This window comes from Lissotriton vulgaris, chromosome 8 (genome assembly GCF_964263255.1).
Source record: "Lissotriton vulgaris chromosome 8, aLisVul1.2, whole genome shotgun sequence".
Classification (NCBI taxonomy): Eukaryota; Metazoa; Chordata; class Amphibia; order Caudata; family Salamandridae; genus Lissotriton; species Lissotriton vulgaris.
In genome coordinates, this window is record NC_141696.1 from 825928067 (window position 1) to 825948909 (window position 20843).

At 42.0% G+C, this 20843-nt stretch overlaps 1 protein-coding gene across 1 annotated transcript in view; it reads left to right on the top strand.

The window, feature by feature from the left end:
• AFF3 (ALF transcription elongation factor 3) overlaps positions 1-20843 on the top strand; it is a 2122574-nt gene that overhangs the window by 482546 nt on the left and 1619185 nt on the right. The window lies entirely within an intron of this gene.

Here is a 20843-nt window from a genome sequence, read left to right on the forward strand (position 1 = left end):
TTGCATAGATAGTACACAGTGCTTAATTTGCCCCTCAGCTTGCAGGAGGGGCCCAATGGCACTCATTATTGGAGACCGGCACTTATTTCCCTCATCAGACTTTGACAGAGAGCAACAGAGTGAAAAGCGCACAAGGGGGAAAGACAGAGGAAGAAAAAGTTGGAAAAAACAAGACAAATGGAAAAGCAGGAACCTGCAAGAGTGATGTAAAGGGGCAGGGAGTGTCTAGTGGTGAATTATCGAGACATGAAGTGGACTCAAGATGAAGCAGACTGTGTTCCTCACACTGACATTCAACAGTTCCCCAAGCTTCTAAGTAAAGCTTTGGGCTTCGCCACTTATTCTTTTTACAGCTTGAGCAATGATAGCACACAGTATAGTAGACAGACGTTGTATGTATTGAGATTAATCATCCCATAAATAAATTATGTGATAAGAGCGTTGCTGGCAGATTATGATACATAATGGGTCTTAGTAGGATAAATAATGTTTAGTTGAAAAGTTCCTGAGGGAAGAAACTTTAAGGTGGTTGGGAGGAGCAGTCCAAGTCTTCATGCTGGTGTTTTCAGGTGTTTGTTGAGGGACAGGGCTTTTTCAGGTTGATTTGTGCAGGCGCGGTGGGTCCATTGGGGCGTTGGGACGTAGCCCCCCGACCGCAGCTCCCTCAGCGTCTCTGAACTTAAATAAACTGAATCAGTTTACTTAAGTTCAAAGACGCCGAGGGAGAACTGACAATCATGTCAGTCAGCATGAAGGGGATGGGTGGTCTGGTGTCATGTTGACTGACATGATTGTCAGACCAGGGGCAACAGGCAGCAGCACAACACAAGTGCGCATGAGTGGGGACGGAGGGCGAATTTTTCACACGTGCCCCGTCATGCTCACTTGTGTTTGCACTTGTTTGCGCATGCCCATTAGGAGCCCTTCGGTCTCCTAATGGGCAGGTGGCGGGTGAAGATTAACTGTGCCCTAAGCCAGGATTGACTGAGAGGGGTTGCCAGTCAGCTCCAATGCGTACATGAAAGCGCCAAGGGGAGCAGAGGTGGTGCGGACCGACTGTGAGGTAAGTTTTCCTTTTCATATTTAATTACCTGGCACCCACCCCCGAGCGAGCTGTGACTGTGTGACAGCACTATGAACTGTGCATTTGACAGCCTTATGAATACGTTAAAAAAAGTGTTATAAAAAAGTGTTATAATACATTGGAATTCCGTTGACTGCTATGTTGGTGCATATTAACGCATTGTTATTTGCAGGTTGCTACACCATGCGTGCGTGTCTCCGTAGTTTGAAGGTGGCAGAGCTGTGGGTGGTTGTGGGCTTCGCACGTGGGTGCTCTTTCAGTGTGCACGTGCTGTGCAGGACTTTGCTGTGTTTCAAAGACTTCCATAGTTTGCACCGACCTGAGTGTGCCAGTGGCTTGCAAAGGATTGCGCTGTGGGCGCATCTGTGTTTTGCAGGATTCTGCTATGTGAGTGCCAAGTAAATCTTTGCGCGTCTTTTATTTTATGGTTGGCTGCACTCTAAGTGTGGCTGCAGAGTGCTGGAGACGCCGTGTTTCATTCTGGGTGTACAGTAAATATAACAGCTGTAGTAACGGAAGTGTTACAAGCATAAAATAGAAACATCATTTTGGGAAAGTGATTGGGTGAGGATTAACACACCTTCAGGCAGTCTGAAATCAAACAATGATGTTTGAACGACTTTTGGGCGCAATCTGACTTAGCCTGCGTTGTAGTCCAAAGAAGGGACTTGGCCAGTACTGGCGAAAGCGAATCTCAGGGCACACACAGTTGCACATGGTGACATTGTGTGGTGTACATTTGTCTGCCCGTGTGCATCAGATCGGTTATTCTGTTTCTCGTTTGCGCATGCTTATCCGTGTGCATGAAAACGTGTGCTAGGTTCCGTGTGTGCACTTGTTGTCTGTCTGAGTCACTGACCCTGGTGTTCATCGCAGCTGGACCCACAATCCCTATGGGCAGCTGCAGATGGACTGTGTGCTGACTTCCCCATAGCCCTCACTGGAAATCCCTCCATTGCAAGGTGCAGATGAGTCACCTGATGAACCTCCCCGCCTCCTCTGACCCCGGAGGACCAGGAGTGCTGGGATGTGTGTGGGGAGTGGCAGAGGGGGGCGCTGCTGGGGTGCAGTGAGCGATGAAGTGTGTACTTCAGGGTTCGGCAAGCCCATAATATATCCCCGGCCGAGTCCCAGGACTGAGCGCTCTCCTCCAGGGAGGAAGTCCTGCAGTCTGTCTATCCCGACCCAGACAGGGCCCCAATCACAGACAGAGCCGTGCAGACAGCTTGATGACTCCCCAATGGCCAGCGCTCCCCGATGACCGTGTAGTGAGGGAAGACACTCCTGTTCACCCTCTGCACAGCTTCCCACCATGTGTCCACCGTGAGCGTCCCCCTAGTTGAGAACGCTGTTGTGTTTTTTGGTTGTTTTTTACTAATAGTGCTCCTGCTAGAGTGGCCATCTTTCTTAGAATAAAATACCCCGGCCAATTGCTTACTTTTTGCTATTTCGTAACAGTCAAGTACTGATGATAGCCGACAAGAATCCTTGTAAAATCGTTAGGGTTCTTTCATAACAGGGAAATTATCCCTCTATTTGCACTAATAATCATTCTGAAACGACTTAAACAGTTACAAATACCTTTTAACTGACTTCTTTATGTGTTTACAGTTTTAGACACAAAAATATACCAGATTTCACCGATTTTCCAATATTTGTATTAGCCAGGAATTAGAAATAAAAGCAAGGCCGGTAGGGCGAAAGCTAGGTGTCTAACCTGACTCCCGCTGACATGGCAGCACATTTTTCCTTTTCCGAAGACAACCCCAAAGGGGTGTGTGTGTGTTTGTGTGTGTATGTGTGGGGGGTGTTTTTGGAAAATGAAAATGCAGGGTCACTGATGTGCACTGAATGTCCCCTCTGCATGCGAGTCACTGAGACATTTATACTTTTTCGTGGCCAGTAACACCATGCTCAGGGCTTTCATCAAAACAATGAATTGAATATTAACATTAGAACAGGACCTTTTGGCTTCTGTAGACCCCCAATGAATCATTACTGGAATCTGGGAGCCCCTACTGAGTCATAATTGGAAGCCAGGGACCCCTGCCCTAAGCACCTTCTATGATTTTGATAACAAAACAAAACACAAATGTGCAAAACCGGTATACACCAAACAAATGCCCAACTGTATTGCTTTATTAACCTTCCTCCATCCTCAAGTTTGCTTGAAAATGCGCCATTTGTCCACTCTTTTTTTCAAAATGTTATTGTTCAGGCTCGCTCGCTCGCCATAGTGCAGTACGACAATAATTTTACACCCACCACTTTCAAATGTAACCACCCGCCACTGGGTTTGTGGCCAGGGAATGAGGGGGGATTTCTGATGTGAACTTCACATACTTTTTAATTCCAAAATCATTCTTGGTTAGAATACCTGGGTTCTCTATTTAGTGTGTGTTAACTGGAAGAATATATTGTTTAAATTATACATATTTGATGGAAAACACACTATAAATGATGAGCAGCTTTAAGAAAATAGTGACAAGTATAGGAAGTCTAATGTTTAGCTAGCCACTTTAAAATGTGCCCAACAATAGAGTGTGGTACAAAAGGGGATGGTGATGGACGGAGCATCTGAATCAATCAAACACTCACACCCAGTCAAAAGATCTGGGTTTAATCCATCACCGTTCTTTAGCCCACTCTGCCACCCCAGTTCAGACATGGCTATATGCAAATCAGTCTGACCCTGTGCCTCATGGGAACAGTCCAGCCCGAACTGCCAAGCCATGTCTTCCCTTGACCGGAAACAAGCTTCCGAGGACCGGTTTCTGGCATTCCAGCGGTCTTCAGCCTGGCTTGCTTGAATCCAGTGGCAAAGTGAGCAAGGGACTCACGCGTGAGCATACCCTGCCACACTTATGGCGGCCAAAAGCGGTACAAAAGGGGGTGGTGATGGACGGAGCATCTGAATCAATCAAACACTCACACCCAGTCAAAAGATCTGGGTTTAATCCATCACCGTTCTTTAGCCCACTCTGCCACCCCAGTTCAGACATGGCTATATGCAAATCAGTCTGACCTTGCGCCTCATGGGAACAGTCCAGCCCGAACTGCCAAGCCATGTCTTCCCTGGACCGGAAACAAGCTTCCGAGGACCGGTTTCTGGCATTCCAGCCGTCTTCAGCCCGGCTTGCTTGAATCCAGTGGCAAAGTGAGCAAGGGACTCAAGTTTGAGCATACCCTGCCACACTTATGGCGGCCAAAAGCGGTACAAAAGGGGGTGGTGATGGACGGAGCATTTGAATCAATCAAACACTCACACCCAGTCAAAAGATCTGGGTATAATCCATCACCGTTCTTTAGCCCACTCTGCCACCCCAGGTCAGAGGTGGCAGAGTGGGCTAAAGAACGGTGATGGATTAAACCCAGATCTTTTGACTGGGTGTGAATGTTTGATTGATTCAGATGCTCCGTCCATCACCACCCCCCTTTGTACTGCAACAATAGAGTGTGGTATAACCAGGGCCACTAGAACTATTCTATTATGTGGCTGCAACATTTTCTTCATAATTATGGATTTGCCGCATTTGCCACATAAATAAATTAAGGATTTATATCCGTAAGGGTCTCACAGCACTGAATCGTAGGTACGGGGACAGTAGGTGTATTGCCCTGATTTACTGGCGGTTGATGCATACACCGAGACTCGAACCTGGTTCCCAGTGGCTCTGAAGTCAGCAGCGCAGGCCATTTCACCACATCCTCTCCATGCATATTCCATCACCTGCTGTATAATTTGATGATTTGATCTGATTCAAGATTTTGCTGCATTTGGGCGTTAAACTGGTACTAATGAGATAAAAGCTTTGCCCAGACAGTATTACAATGTGTAAAAATGACAAAACAATTAATACTATCACAAAATGTGCCACAATATGCTGTATAATTTGGCTTTTCTTACCGCATAATTTAGTCAACCCTGCCACATAATTTGATCCTCCCTGTTGCATAATTCCAGCCACCCTGGCTATAACAGATAGCAAGGTTTCATTTTTTTCACATACCAATAAGTTAGCAAATATTTGCAAATGTTCTTCAGAATCATTCATTTTAGCAATATCTAAGAATGGGAACATTTGTGCATTCTAATTTTCTTTTCCAGTTCGTTTTGCAAAAATTGCCTTTTATTCAACAGGAAAGCATTTGGAGTTTTGAGTTATCAAATTAGAGGTTATTCGATACAGGTTTGGACCACAGGATGCGTTGCGGATAAAAAAAAAGTGCATCTTGCTGTTAAAAGAAGCTAAAAAGCTCATTGAAATGTTTCAGCCTGTTTTGAGAAGCAGTCAGTAGCCTCGTATAATATGAATCTAAAAGTAATTAAAAATCGTGGTAATGTGGAAAACGCAGCAAAGAACGCCTAATTTATTGAAAGCAAAATGGATTTCATGTCGGTACAAATGTATGTGAATTTCCAATTTAAGAAGCATGAACGTTTTTTTTCTTCCAGGCGTCTGAGAACGGGTGTATTTTAAAGCAATGTCTTTCCACACTCTGTGTCAATCTGCACAGATTTCCACACTATGGTATCTGCTATATTCAACGTTGCTAATGTAATGCCATTTGAGACAAAATCCATGTGACAGTTGCTAAAATGCCATTTGAGGCATAGAAGAAAGTCATGTACAAAATAAAACTCCTTGATTTACGGAAAATATTTCACTTAAATCAGCACAATCCCACTTTTGGCCCTTTGATCCTTTATACACTTTTCTCTTGAAAGTTCGGTGCAGGAGTCAATGTCTGACTTCTTGTGGACCTCAAATGTAATACAGTAGGAACCTGAGCCGCAGAATTAGAACTCCAAAGAAACATTCCGACCCATCACCAATGACCATAACATTTGAACAGGTGCATTACGACCACTCAGAGGACATCCATGGAATTGGAGTCTACTGTGGAGAAGAAGGATGAGATCAGTGCTATCAGTGGACAGGAGACTATAGGACAGGCAGGGTCAGACTGACGAATAGGACACTTTGGCAGTGCCGGAATGACTGGTCTGAAAAGTCTGTGAGTGGGGCATTTTTTTGCTATTTGTCGGCTTATTTTATGGTCTGGTGGGCCAGTTTTTACTGTAGATTTCCATGATATTACCACAAACATTGCCTGCTGCAAGCATAAATACATGTAGCCTCCCATACCTTGCAGAACACGTATATAATGTGTCTTTACAAGTTCAAAACAGCCCGATTTGCTCATTTGGGCCACCTTTTTTTAGCTATCTGATTCACTAACTGGGCCTTTTTTATTTTGGTGCCTGGGAATAATTTCTGTCCCAGTTCGACCCTCAAGTCAATCTTGCGGTAAGCTCAACAGGAGTCAGGACTTCAGCGAAGTCAGGACATTTACTGTTAGACATGCCAAGAAACATATCTCCCTCCAGAGGATCTTAGCACTCAAAAGGCTCATGCTTTGCAGCAAACTTTTTACCATACACAAATAGTGGAATAAAAAAAACGGTGTGGGGGCCAATGGAAATTGAGAAGTCATAGACCACCTGCCTTCTCAAGGCAGACAATACTAATGCTTTTCTGGTTAGGTGACCCTTTGTGCTTCAACTGGGACAGGGGCATTGGGTTTATCTTTCTTTACTCGGGGTGTAAGGGGTTAGGTTGGAAGACATCTGTCTTGGAAGGTGCAGACTCTCCTCATACCTTTAACGATTAGTGACATACTTGATAGCTGCTTTTGTGATGAAATTAGCTAACGACAGTGTACATCCTGCTTGGCGTAAAAACCATAACAAATTCTCTACAACACGGAGATGCCCACCCAGGCTAAAAACTGGCCAGGTCACCCTTCTTTAAAAGAAAAACATCTGGAGGCCCATATGACCTGAACACCATCTGACTCACCACTGGTCGTTTACTCTAGATCTTGATTGTCAATACAATGCTGAACTAATGCAGTGTAAGAAAAAAATTCCAAGTGACTTTAAAAATATAAATGAGGTGTGCAGTTTCTCGCAAAAGTAGACTAAAGCAGATGGTTCCAAGGAAAGGCATATGCTCCAATAGGAGCACAGGCCCTCACACACCCGAGTGACTCTAGCCATAATCCCACCTGCAATTCTGATCTTTAAGATTATGGGCGATGCTCTTCACCTTCTCAACAATGGATGAAACTGCCTACGTGTTACCTATGACTTCTTGACTTTGCTGCACATGTTAAATAGTAGTGCCATAAAGCTGGCATCGCCTCCTGAAATCAAGACCAAATAGATCAAATAAATGATTCCGGTCCCCTATTGTATTGATACTTTGTGAGACCCCATAATGTTTGATCACCCCACCCAATGGTTTAGCTCATATAATCTCTGATCAGAAACATCATTGTATCAGTACACAAATATGTTGATTGTCACACATTTTTAGCTTTAACATACCTTGAATAACATCCACTGAATTGAGCCAAGAGAAGTAACTGTAATCTCTTTATGTAAATATATATATTTTTTTACTCAATAAAAAATTACAGAAATTAAAAAAAGAAAAAAAAAAGAATAGTGGACCCCACTTGTTTGTAACTGGCTTCCAGCATGGATTCTCTTTCTTGTTATTGTAAATGCTCTTCCAGCTGCCATCTTTGAGTTCTAATAATAAACTCAATGACCCATGAGGCTATCATGGTCAACTTCCACGACCACATCTTTGGCAAATCAGTCAATGCTGTTGCATCTATCTGGTCTCAGTGATTGACGTCACATCTCAGTTATGCCCGCAGCACAAAAAGTGCCGCTCTCCACGCGTGACAGGGCATGATGATGATTCTGCCGCCCCAAGGCAAGCTATGCTTGACTATTTCTTATCTACACCCATTTTTATTAAGCTGCATCTGTTAATTTGCCTGCATTCAATGTTTATTCTTCACTGCTTTGACAAATATTAGCCATTGAAATTTTGTACAAAAAGGCTCAATGTTACATATTATTGAACGTTTTTAGGATATATGGTTCTAATATTGTACCTATAAAGGCTAAAAGTAGAAAAATACTTCGAATTAGTAATATACTTGTTTGTTGCTGTTTTCAATATGAGATTGTCAAGCGTTGCTACATTTGCTCTGACAGCGCACAAGTGCAGAAATGTAAATGTAAATGTGTTTGTATTCATATAGCGCACTTCTACCCTGAGGTCTCGTAGCCCTGTATTCATACCGCTGCGGAACCCTTCCTAGCTTTCCTGTGAGATGTCCACTCCTGGGCACCCCCAAGGTGGAGCCAGGCATCCAAACGCTGCTGGGGCCATTGTGGAGATTAAGCAAGCTATTGCCCAGGGTCACAGAGTGGAATGCATGATTAGACTAGGCACCAAGGTGAGAATTATCAGGTCCAGGGAGATTGAGTCCAAGAGCCGCCGAGGCGAGAATTGAACCCTGGTCCCGGGCAAGACCTCTGCATCAGGGTCTGCCGCTCTAACCATTGAGCCACGCTTCTCCAGAACCAGTGCCCACTTTGATACACAGTCAAAACCAGTGGTGGCTGGCATATATTTATGATGATGGGGTAGGCAACATACTGGAGGCATTAGGATAATCATTTTTAAAAAGGCACTTCCCTTGCAGATTTGCCACACAATGTACTCCTCGCTCAGGTGTCTTCGTTACTAGAAACTCCGACCAGGAAACTGCACTCTCCAATCCTGGTACGTCTCTCTACATGAGAGGCGCGTCATGATTGGAGGGAGTGGCCTCTCGCATCACTCCTAGGGGCACTGAAGACTGCGCTTTCTCTAACTTAGCTGTCTAAAACAGCTAGGCTAGAGAAGTTTAAAAGGTGCATGCCTGACTGGCCACCGCAAGACGGACGGCCAAAGAGACATGCGCCCTTTAAACCTAAGTGGCAGCACTGACCCCGCCCCGTCCTGACACTCGGTTCAGGTCGTGGGTTGCTTCAAAATAAAATGGTAATAACTAAACTTTATTACCATTTTATTTTTTTAGCTGCACTGGGTCATTTTTTTAGGGTGGGCGAAGCTCCTCTCTCACGAAGGTGCCGCTCCTGCAATGCACAATCATCTACCATATTTTTTAAATCTGTAAGCTCACTGGAAATGTGTATTCATACTTTGGTTTTTGAAATATGAAATGTGGCATTGACCTAGGAATCAGATGAAGCATTTTTATTTTAACATATTCCTTCGTTGCATTCTTCCACTTTAATTTTATGCCAAAATTCAGCAGTAGCATCTCATATAGCCTACCGGTCCTCCTTTTTTTCTTTTAAGACAGAAACAGCCATCTAGCAAAGAGATCTATCTCTGGCGCGAGCTCAGCTAATGCCGTTTATTATACATTCTGGAATCATTAATCTAAATTGACACCCACTAAGCAGAAAAATGACTTAATTTATGAGTGCGACTTCATTTCAATTGTGATATTATGCAGCTTTCACTTCGAGTTAAAATTAAAAAGTGACGCTGATTTCGGAAGAAGAATATATACTGCAGGTTAGAATAAATTAGCCCATATTTACATTTACGGTACATTTAGTCACATGTTTAGCAGCAGTGAACTAGCCAAAGGGTTGAGAGCTAAAGAATAAGTTTCTTCTCTGTAGTTTTGGTTCTAAAGCGCAGGCATTCTGGCTGGAAAAAGAGCATTGCGTATTCCCAAAGATCAAGATTCTTCTATAAAGCCACTTCTTACCAGTGCTCCCAGGGAATGCTAAGCAGAAATATCTCCACTGGCATAGGGTGCAGTTGGGGCGGCCCCTAAGTTTTCTGCCCAGGTCCAGGTAAGAGCGGGGGGAGGTGGCAGCCGACTTGTTCGGGGGTGGCCAATGGCCACCTTGTTCTCTGGCTGGGGGGACGGTGGTAGTTGACAGACATGACTACCGCACCCCTACCCCTTGCTACGCTACTGATAGGATGGTCATGTGTGCTTCCTCCTCCCCTAGGGAGCAGGCTTCCATGTTGTCATCCCCGATTGAGGGTAAGATCTCCTGGGACTCAGCTCACATTACAGTGACCCACTGTTCTGCCACATGTATGACCTAAGTTTAAACTAGGTAAAAAAGGTCGTCAACCAAGTTTAGACGAGGTAAAGGCAATCAACCACGTTTTGACCAGATAAAGGTGGTCATATCTTGGGAGGTGTTTGTAGTATGACGGCTGACAACATATTATGGATTCAATATTGGTTATTGATGATCACAGGGAGCTTGGTTTGCTTTGAATGGGGATGCTTAAATACAACTATGGTCTTTGCTGCTGCTATGCTTTTAACTGCAAACCATGAGCTTTCTGTACAGGCATGTGGTAGTTGTGTTAATCTCTGATTGGTACCAACAGCACTTTTATATAATAAGGAACTAGGCCAGTTGGAAATCGGACGATCATATGAGGGGCCAAATGATGAACCACGCCATTCTCTGGGTGGGTGAAGGGGTTCCGTCAAGAAATTTCCAATATTTTCTTACATTTCATACAGTCTGTTGAATATCTACATTTATAGTAAGGAATACGATTGGAATTTGAAATAATCACATCTTTAATGCCATTATTCAGAGGGCAGTTTAACGCTTGCTCCTCCACACCATCATGAGTTGGATTTTTGTTCATGTTCAAACTAGAATTTTAGAGAGTGTGAATGATTTTTTTTCTGTAGCAAATTGAGATGTTCTAAGAACCCAATTTGTTGTCTGAATGTAAAATGCCCAGACCAAAATGTGTTTTGGCCCCTAGCAGCACTGACTTATGCAGTGTCTCCTCATTATGTATTCATTTCTTAGACACTGTTTTATTATTATTATTATTTAGCTTGTAGAGCGCTTGGTTACTCCAACGGAGTGTCCCCGCGCTAGAACATCATCAACATTTTAAGGGCTTGCAGTGATGATGCCCCTAGGATTTGTATGCAGGCAGTCCCCGAGTGGATTTACGCGGATGACGTGGTTCTCTTAGTTTTGACTCAAATGCCCTCCAAAACCTCCTGAACGGCTTTAATGATTTGATGCTTATATTTAAAACTTAAGGTGAATCAGTCAAAAGCTTTTATTATGTTCTCTGACCCAAAATATAGCAAGTCAAAAATATTCTATATAGGGGGTACAAATTGGAAAAGTTCCTTTTTTTGACTACCATGGCATCTCGTTGGAGGCGAATGGCTTATGTGACAGGTGACTTATTCAAAGGGCCCAAAAGATGTGTGCAGCAGAAGATGCAACATTTAAATTTGCTAAAAGGCTAGGCCATAATCTGGTCAAGGAAATGGCTCAACTTTATAAAAGCAAGTACCTATGGATGGGCACTTCTGGAGCAGGATTCTGAGGCTGTGTTGCATGCACAAAATTCCAAGTAGTCGAGAACAAGTTCTTGTCCAGGCTCTTGGCCATTCCCAAAACTTCTTCAAGTCTCATTGAACATCTGGAATTGGGTATAGGGTTCGTGGAGGATCAAATTTCCATGGCACCTCTTTTATTATGGATAAAGTTATGGAGCTCCCCGAATGCAGACTTTTTGTGGAAGGTATTGTCAGATCGTCTAAAATTAGAAATCATAACTGCTATCCCGTGCCGGCTTATGTGCGAAACACATTTTGTAGCCTGGGGTATAGTTATTTTTTTTAGTCACCGCAAAGTATATGTCCTGACCTCAAAATGAAAGTGAAAATGAACTTTGAAACTCATAAAGAGGGAACTGGACTAGAAAAGTCTCTTGAAATGTCTTCAGTAAAACGACATATGCATATTTCTACATCCACTAATATGGAGCCTTACTTGAATTGGTTAGCAAATCCAGAGCATAGATTTGATCTCACTAGGTTGAGATTAAACATAGTTCACTTACTTGTGGGTTTCCGACGGTGGATTCCTGCTTTGACACCCTCCTATGTTGCCCTTGTGACCCTGTTACTGCCCAATCCACTGTGTATTTTATGTTCTTTTGTACATTATATGATTTCTTTAGATTGTGTTTTGTATGCCCTGTCCTTCTGCATAAGCACCTTAACTTTTATGAAGAGGGTTTGATCTATATGCAAAGTTTCCAATCTCTTGACGTTTGCACTGCTGGTCTTAGTTATATTATTGCTGATACAAAATTGGGAAGAACCTGTGCACTTTAATGACAATTTGTTTTCATGATGCTTTGAAAGAGTTGTTTATATTGTTAAAGCTGGACTATGACTAAATAAAGATGATTTTGGCTTTGACATTGGGTGGGTGAAGGCATTTTGTCATGAAAGTTCAATATTTTTTACATTTCATACAGTCTGCTATCTATATTTTTAGTAATGAAAACAATTGGAATTTGAAATAACTATATTTTGAATGCCATTACAAGGCAATTTAATGTTTGCTCCACCGCAACATCATGGCTTGGAGTTTTGTTCACGTTCAAACTAGAATTTTAGAGAGTGTGAAAGATTTTTCTGCAAATTGACACATTCTAAGAACCCATTTTGTTGTATGAATTTAAAATGCCCAGACCAAAATGTGCTTATCCTCTAGCAGCACTGACTTATGCAGTGTCTCCACAGTTACATAGAGTGCAAAGCATTACCATAAGAAATTATCAGTGTTTTTCCATACTGTCTGCATATGTAAAACATAATATTAGGGCTTGGGTGAACTCTGTGATGTAGTGAATACATAAGTAAAAGTAATATAATATCACTTCCATAACTACCCGCATCCTTAATTAGGATACAATTCCAAATCCTATTTGCTCTCAATGTGCATTCTTTACATCAAAGCTCAAAATCACATGGTTGTTTTTAATGATTAGTGGTTACAAACGTGCATCATAATGTTTCTATTTGTGGGAGTGTCATCAACACCAGTGTTATTGTGCATTGAGGATTTGGGCCCGATCATATATTGTCAACATTCAGTCAAGCACTTCAAAATGTACAGGTTGTTTTCTTCTATCAAAGCATAATATCACAAGGGGAAGCAGCTTTCCTGTGCTAGATCTGACACTGTAGGGAACAGGATCTCCTTGTTGGTGTGACTGTGAAACATCAAGACGAGCTGGGGAGTGACACTGTCAAATGAGGGGCACCAGAGACATCAAGGACGTATACACTCACACACACACACAAACAGACATACACACTTATAAATACACAAATAGACACATATGCACACACTGTGTAAGGCACTCTGGAGCACTTCAGAAACCTAGTCTCCTCAAAAAATGTAGTCTATTCCACATGGATTCCTAACTCTCCGTTCAACACATTTCTGTACTCTAACACTTCTGGTTCAATGTTTAACCTTCTTTCGGTACCTTCTACTTATCTTACTTGCCTCCTCCCTCCCACTATCTTTTCTGACGATCAACTCCTTCATTTCAGTTTTTTCTTTCTTAACCTATTTTATTTTGTCACAATTGTTGTACTCTGAACCCACTATCCTTCACATGTGCCATTTCTTTCTCTTACCTCTCCTGACATGTTACTGTTTCCATTCAGTCTTATCGATTCTCTACCTCAGAACACTTCACCATTTCCTGGTTAAATGAACTTTTCCCATCAACTTTGGCCTTTCACATCCACCTCAAAATCAATAAATGAATTATTGTGTTCTTCCAACCAACTGCCCAACTTTAAAAACTCTTTAAAAAGCTAAAGCCTCATCCATCAGTCTTTTTCTCCTCCATGCCCCTTTCCATACTTCCCATTCTTTTTTAACCTGCCACTGTCCTTTACTGTAAATCAATTATTTAATCCACACCATTGATTTGAACTCCTTCCCTAGTTATTTGAATGAATGAATGAATGAATGAATAAATGAATGAATGAATGACTACGCACTTATGTAGCGCATGGCTACCCGGAGGCCTCCCAGCGCATTAGATAACCGAGTCATTGCCTCACGGTTCAGGAAAACAGAAAGGTCTTTAACATCTTCCTGAACCTGAGATGGTTCACTTCAAGTGTGATGGTGTCAGGGAGCAGATTTAATTTAACTTATCCTTTGACTTCCGTGGGGTGGGAAATCTTGCTCAACATTTGAACATCTTTTTTCCCCTTTCCCTCTCACTCACTTCTTCTTCCTCACTGTTCTCTATTAATCTGTACAGAAAAGTTCCTATTTGATTGCTGTTTATAACAAAAGGGTGTTTTTTTGCCACTCCATTCATACCACCATCTATTCTTAGCCCTTCCTTGTCGCCATTATAATGTCTAGCTATACATGCTTTCTATTACACCCCACTATTTCTTCAATATGTATATCTATTCAGGATAATTTTCCAAATCATCCAAACATACTTACATCATGCATATCCTAATATAATCCTCATCTGATCCACATCCAACCAATGTATTCCTCAGGTTAACTTCTTCCATTTCTCTCTAAACTGTTGGAACACATCCCCCATTATCAATAGTCATAATATTTAAGTGCCCTTCCCTCCCTACAAGCCTTCCCTCTGTTGTTTTGCAGCATAGTCTTCCTAATTCTAATAAGCAGTTCTAGTCGCTATGCTTCATTATCTCACATTTCCTTATGCTTCCATTACTGCTCTTAAATGACCCTTCCCATTCTAAGGCTCTGTACTTGCTCCTAATACACTAGCCATTTCTATTATTTTTTTCTGCCCAGTCTTATTGCCTCCTTATTCTTCTTCCCAATGAATGCAATAATGATTTTCTTCATAAGTGCCAATGCACTGTGGACTCTGATTGTACTACTGAATTTGGGGTACAAGGATATATCGGGGACAGAATATTGAGGAACAATTTATCAAAAGGTAAGTGCATATGGGGAATTATAGATTCCAGATCTACGTATTACGTAGGTACCTAGGTAGAGTCAGGTAAAGAAAATCTAGACTTACAAATCTTTCAATATGCTTTTTGATAGTTTGTCCTTGATACTGTGTCCAATCGATATTCGGAGGTTAATACTCAGGGTACACATCGTGCACTCTTACTTCTTACATAGGACCATCCTTCCACTTCCATTAAGATTTTTAACAAATATTTGTCTGTTTGTCAGACTTCATAATGCTATTTCTAACTGAATTTCTAATGGCAGTTCCTTCTTGACATCCTCCTCTATAGTCTCAAAAGTTTTCAGATTGAGAACATTTGCTTAATGGAATCCTTCTGTGCAAAGGCCAAGAATTATTATATGTTTGTAAAGTCACTCCTGCATCGCAGCCCTTCACAGCTCATGTGGAAATGCGGCTCAAGTTTTGCATGCAAAAGCTATTTTGCTCCAAATGTTGATGAGAATGCAGTGACAAAATTGTTTACCGTCGCAAAACGCCAAATTCCCGAATATCAATTAGGAGGAGTATGGAACATTGCCAATATCAGCATAATTTCATGCAGAGATACTAAAATATCATAACCTGGCTTATCTGTAAGTGCTAAAGACGAATAAAACCAGGTGTAAACAAGGGAGAAGGAGAATATTGCTTGATATTCCTGCACATAACATGTGATTTATGCAGAACTATAGATTTTATGGTACTTACTGTTGTACGGTTGTCCTAGTGTTGGCTTCTGTACTGGAGGATGCACTTTATGAACAAATCTCAGGCAAGGAACTTCTGGCTCAGCTTTGCTCCGTAGAGCAATGCTTAACATTGTGCTAAACATCTCTTTCAGGGATTAATTGCATCATCAGGATTCAACTCCTTATATATTTGGCGGCACTGGGCAGTTTTTTATCACTCCACATGCAGCACTGCAGATTTGTGTTCACCTGTGTGAAGTTTGGAAAATCTGGGCATACAAGTCTATTTTTGGGTATTTTACTATTCTGTGTAATTCCACTAGAGCATTCAGTCAAGGTAGTCACTCAATCTAAGACAATCTAAATAGAACTGATAGCTTGAATACCTTCTGAAATTGGGTCCATTATCTAAACTCATTACACTTCTTCAGAGAGGCTACTTTTGCAAACATAAAAAACTTGTATGATCCTTGCACACAGTCATATGGATTCCTTTGCTGCCATGTCATACAAATAAACTCATTCAAACATTTCTCTCCCCTCATGTCAGAATGTGTCTCAAATTCTAACATCAAATGGAGGATTGGCTGCCTTCCCCTAGCTTAGACCCCATTCCAGTTTTGAAGTCTGGTGTGGTCCCCACAATGTGCTCAGTAGCCAAGCCTTCCTACGTACTTATATTTGTTGATGAACAAGGAAGGTAGCTAAAAATTGCACTTTGAGCTCACTGCATATTAGATATTTATAGAAAACAAACATTGGAGTGGATTTGATACCACTTCTGTTTCTTAGCAAACAGCCACCAACAAACCAAAAAAAGGCCTGTGTGGGCATGTGCAGGTAATATTTTGTGGTTCTGTCCCATTGTGCACGCTTGCAGGATTGTGCCAGACCTATCCTACCTCAGTGCCCCTTTGCTCAGCTAGGCAGGTTCATTGCAAACTGCCCTACAGCCATAATGGTTATTTGTTTATAGAGCTGACTTCAATTAGGGTCAATGCTTGGATACCTTTGTCACCACTACCACTAAACCAAGAGATTATCTCAAGTGAAAAAGTAGTCACCTTTAGTAGACAGAAGATTGAAGATCACTTTGACATCATCCGCTCAGCTGTCATGTCCGCCACTGTCTTTTTACACCCAAGATGTTAAGCCATAAGTAAGGCACTGCTTAGCTTCTCTGTATATCTCATGGCCTTGAGTTAATGATACACAACACCCTCAACCATAATGTAGATAGGTTGTTAAAAGAATTAAATTAATTTACTGTCGTACAATAACAGACATAAAAAGTAGACAATGAGAGGTTAAGAGGATTCTGGGAAATGATTTCAACTCTCAATCTTTAATTTGCAGTGAGGTAAATATATTATGTAGACAAAGAATGTCAAGCGTAATAATGCAGTGAAACCACAGGTTCAGCTAGTGGCACAGCACCCAATCAATTAATGGGTGGCCACGGCGCTATAGTGAAGGCGGTATGTACTTGGACACTGGCAGTTTGCACATTTCTTAGGAGCATATGGTACAGCATCAGTAGCATCTTAACAATGAAGCAGCTGCTGTATCCATGATAACAGTGACACTGATAAATGATTGGCAATAAATATTAATGGTATTGCTATTACAATATTGATTTGTATGCCTTTGGCACTCACTCACCATCAGCTGGCTGCAGTCTCCTTACTGTGATATGAAAAATATGTTAGCTTATTATAATGTCCTTTGACATTGACAGATGGTTAGTGTAACAACTGAGGTGTGAGCTGTGTTGTAACTTTAACAGTGTGGTATACTCAAAATGTTCAGATCCATGTATTAAAACAAATATTCAAGTTCATGAAGCTCCCCTATACTAGCAAGGTTATCTTCCCCCTCTATAATCACTATCTAAAAACATCTTTTGTATTTTCATTGCTTGATTCTTTTAATTTGTGATTTCACCTTACAACAATTTAAAGGAGATGCCTTTGAATTACAATTCCGCTGTATGGAAGAGACCTCACAGTAGCAGCGGTGAAGTCAGTGTCAGTTTAAACTGAAGGGCTAAATGTCTCAGGATACATTGATTCATTTTAGGTGTGATTTGTTTGGTATGTGTTTGTTGGTATCCCTCACAAAAATGTTATAAAAATAATGTTTTTTTAGCAACCTCCCAATGGCAATGACTACACCACACACTGAACTTGGTATTACACTTTTGTATTCATTAGTGTGTAACTGCAAACTAAACATTCTAAACCTGCATTCACTTCACCATTCTCTAACACTTGCGTCACAGTTCTACGGAGTCCCTCAGGAGCCAAAAGGGTTCCGTCATTGTTAACTCACACAACACTACATCTCCCCCTCTGTTAAATAAAAAAATGGCAATTTTTTACAAACATATTTACAATCATAGATCTTCAATGAGTCTTCAGGGTACTCTGATAACACATTCTAATCATGTCGTCGGAAACTGGAGACAGGCAGTAGAATTGTCAATGATCTGTTTTGGTGATGTAGGCACAACAGCAGTAAAAGCGTTTCCACTTGTCCACTACATACCCATTCTCTACATTGACATCAATGGCTGATGAGTGATGAGCCACATGCCGGAAATGTGAGGAATATTGCACAATGGACTTCCTAGGATGTTTGGCAGTCACCATGGGGCACATTTACAATGCCCCTGTGGTACTTTTACACCGTCAGAGCGTCACTTTGGTGATGCCCCGGAGGCCGGAACATTTTTGAAGGTTACACAAAGCCACCCTTGTGTTGCTTTTCATGGCCTTGTAAATATGGAGTAGGGCAATGCCTCACTCTGTGCGAAAGGGGCATTCCATGGGTGCTGCTTTGGGTGTTCCCACACTGCACCCATGCTCTTTGAAACCGACCCAGATTTACTAGATAGCGTAAATCTGGGGCACCACCAAAACTAATGCTTTCCTAAAGCAGGCATAACATTTCTACAAATTATTTCCTCTTCCTGTATGTGCTGTACTCTGCAGGACACATAGAATGAGGTAAGCACCTCCTTTGATTGTTTTTGTGCAGGAAGGTCTCCCTTCCCGCACAAAAACAATTATGCCAACAAAACAGAAACCCTTGCACCATGGCACTCGGCTGCAATTTGTGCATCGTCGCTGGTAGAAAGGACAGGAATGCACATATCCTGCAGATACAGTACATTCCTGGCCTTTTCTTTTGATGTAGGGCAGTGCTGCTAGAATGCTTGTGGTGCTGCCCTACGCCAGAATATTATTAATATGCTCTCGTGTTTTTTGCTGGTCACAACATGAAACGGCTCAGCATCAAAGTAAGCATCAGATCTTCATTTTCTAGAATGACAGACAAGCACTCAATCTCCTCTTGGGAAAGTAATGTCTTTGGCTTGTCAACATAGGCCTTCATTTTCTTTTTATGATCCAAGTTCCTTAGGCGGGTGTCTTCCTCAGTACGTGATCTACTGGTGGTCCATCAGGTAACTTGGTCGTCATGACTCTCCCGAATATCAAGTTTGCAGGGCTTTCCCTGTGGTTGAGTGTGGGGTTGAATCGTAAGCTCGAAGAGTAGAATTTAAGACAGTGTTGAGGTCGAGCTTTTTTGATACAGCACGCTGAATGGCTTTCTTAAGAGTACTCATGAAACGTTCGACAAGGCCATTGCCTGTGACCAAAGAGGTGCGCACTTCTGATGTTTACCATTAAGTTGACTGAGAAAGTTTCTGAATTCTCAACTGTTGAAAGATGGACTGTTGTCAGATTGTAAAGTCGCAGGAACTCCCCATGTCACAAAGATACCATCTCATCCCTCAATGTCTCTTTCCTGAGTGATAGATGAAAAATCTTCTATAATTGGAAAACAGGAGTATTCATCACCAATCCCATCAGGTGATGTCCACTGTCAAAAGGACCGAAAAAGTAAAAGACAATTCTTTCCCATGTTTGCTTTGGTAACTCTGACATGTTTAAGTGTTGAGCTGTTTTTGATGAAAGGCAGTTGCATAGATGACAGCCCTTCAATTCTTTTTCAACTCTCTCATTGAGATGAGAAAACCTGACTCATAGAGCTTGTTTTGTTACAACAATTCCACGATGTCCTTCAAGGGCCATTTCAATTATCTGTTGTCACAGACTATCTGGTATAACAATTCACGAACCTCTCAGAATAATAAAATAATGCCTTCTTGGGTAATGGGCCAGTTCATCTTTGACATTTTTAAACTTATGGTATTACTGTCACTATTAAGAAGCTGAGGGTACTGGTTCTAAGGCTGATCTGTAATAATGTCTTAATTTTAGCATAACACTATCTTAACTCGTAGCAGCAACAATTTGTTATATAGAAATGGCAGCTGGGGTACTTGATTTCACAATAAAATGTATATAGGCTTCAGCCGTATTGGAAAGGGTGCCAAGGCACTGCAGAGGCACTCATGAGAAGTAGTCAGCAGGGTTTTGAATACTTTTGTGAGCATTTGGGTGTCTGCTGTGCTGTGCAAGGATTGTGCCTAACCTTGGTATAAAGCTTTGGATCACAGTATGCCATTCCAGTAGCGTTCTCAATAGCTTGTTTGATTGTCTTGAAGCTTTGCTCACATTCATGTGAACAATGAAATGAAACATTATTTTTCATTAAGGCTCTCAATGGAGCATTTATGGGTACAGAGTCTCATAGATATCTAGAACAGTAATTGATCATTCCAAAGAATGAATGTAACATGGAAATACCATGTGGGGGACTGGCAGTTGCCAACGCTTGCACTTCAGCTGGATCGGGTGCCATACTCCCCATCAGAAAAGATATGGCCAAAGAATTTTAGCTTTATCTTATGGTACTCACATTTATCAGCATTCAAAGTTACAAACCTGCATCAGCAAGCAGATGACGCACTTGTGTGAGAGCCTTATCATGCTCCTTCTGTGTAATTCAGCAAACCAGTATGTCATCACTGTAATTGAGAGAATTCATGACAGGCTGTATGGTGCACCATATGACATCTTGGAAAAGTTCTGCTGCTGATGAGACACCAAAACTTAGGGTCTGATTACGACTTTGGTGAAGTGGGAGCGGGCTACCACACAGCCGCCCCGGTCCTGCACCTCCGGTCGCCCGCCAGATTAATATTTTTGTATGCTGACGAGCGGTCGTTTGGCATTCCCATGGCAGTGCCCTTCAAAAAGGAACCACAATGGGAACGTCAAAGGCTGTTTCTTACTGCGCAGGAACAGGGGGTGCATGCACCGAGGAGGGCACACCATTTACCCATCTACATGTATCCTCAGGCCCAGAGGCACAACCTTTGCTTTCTCCCCACCTCACTTTTCACAGCGGACTCACCGCTGTGAAAAGTGA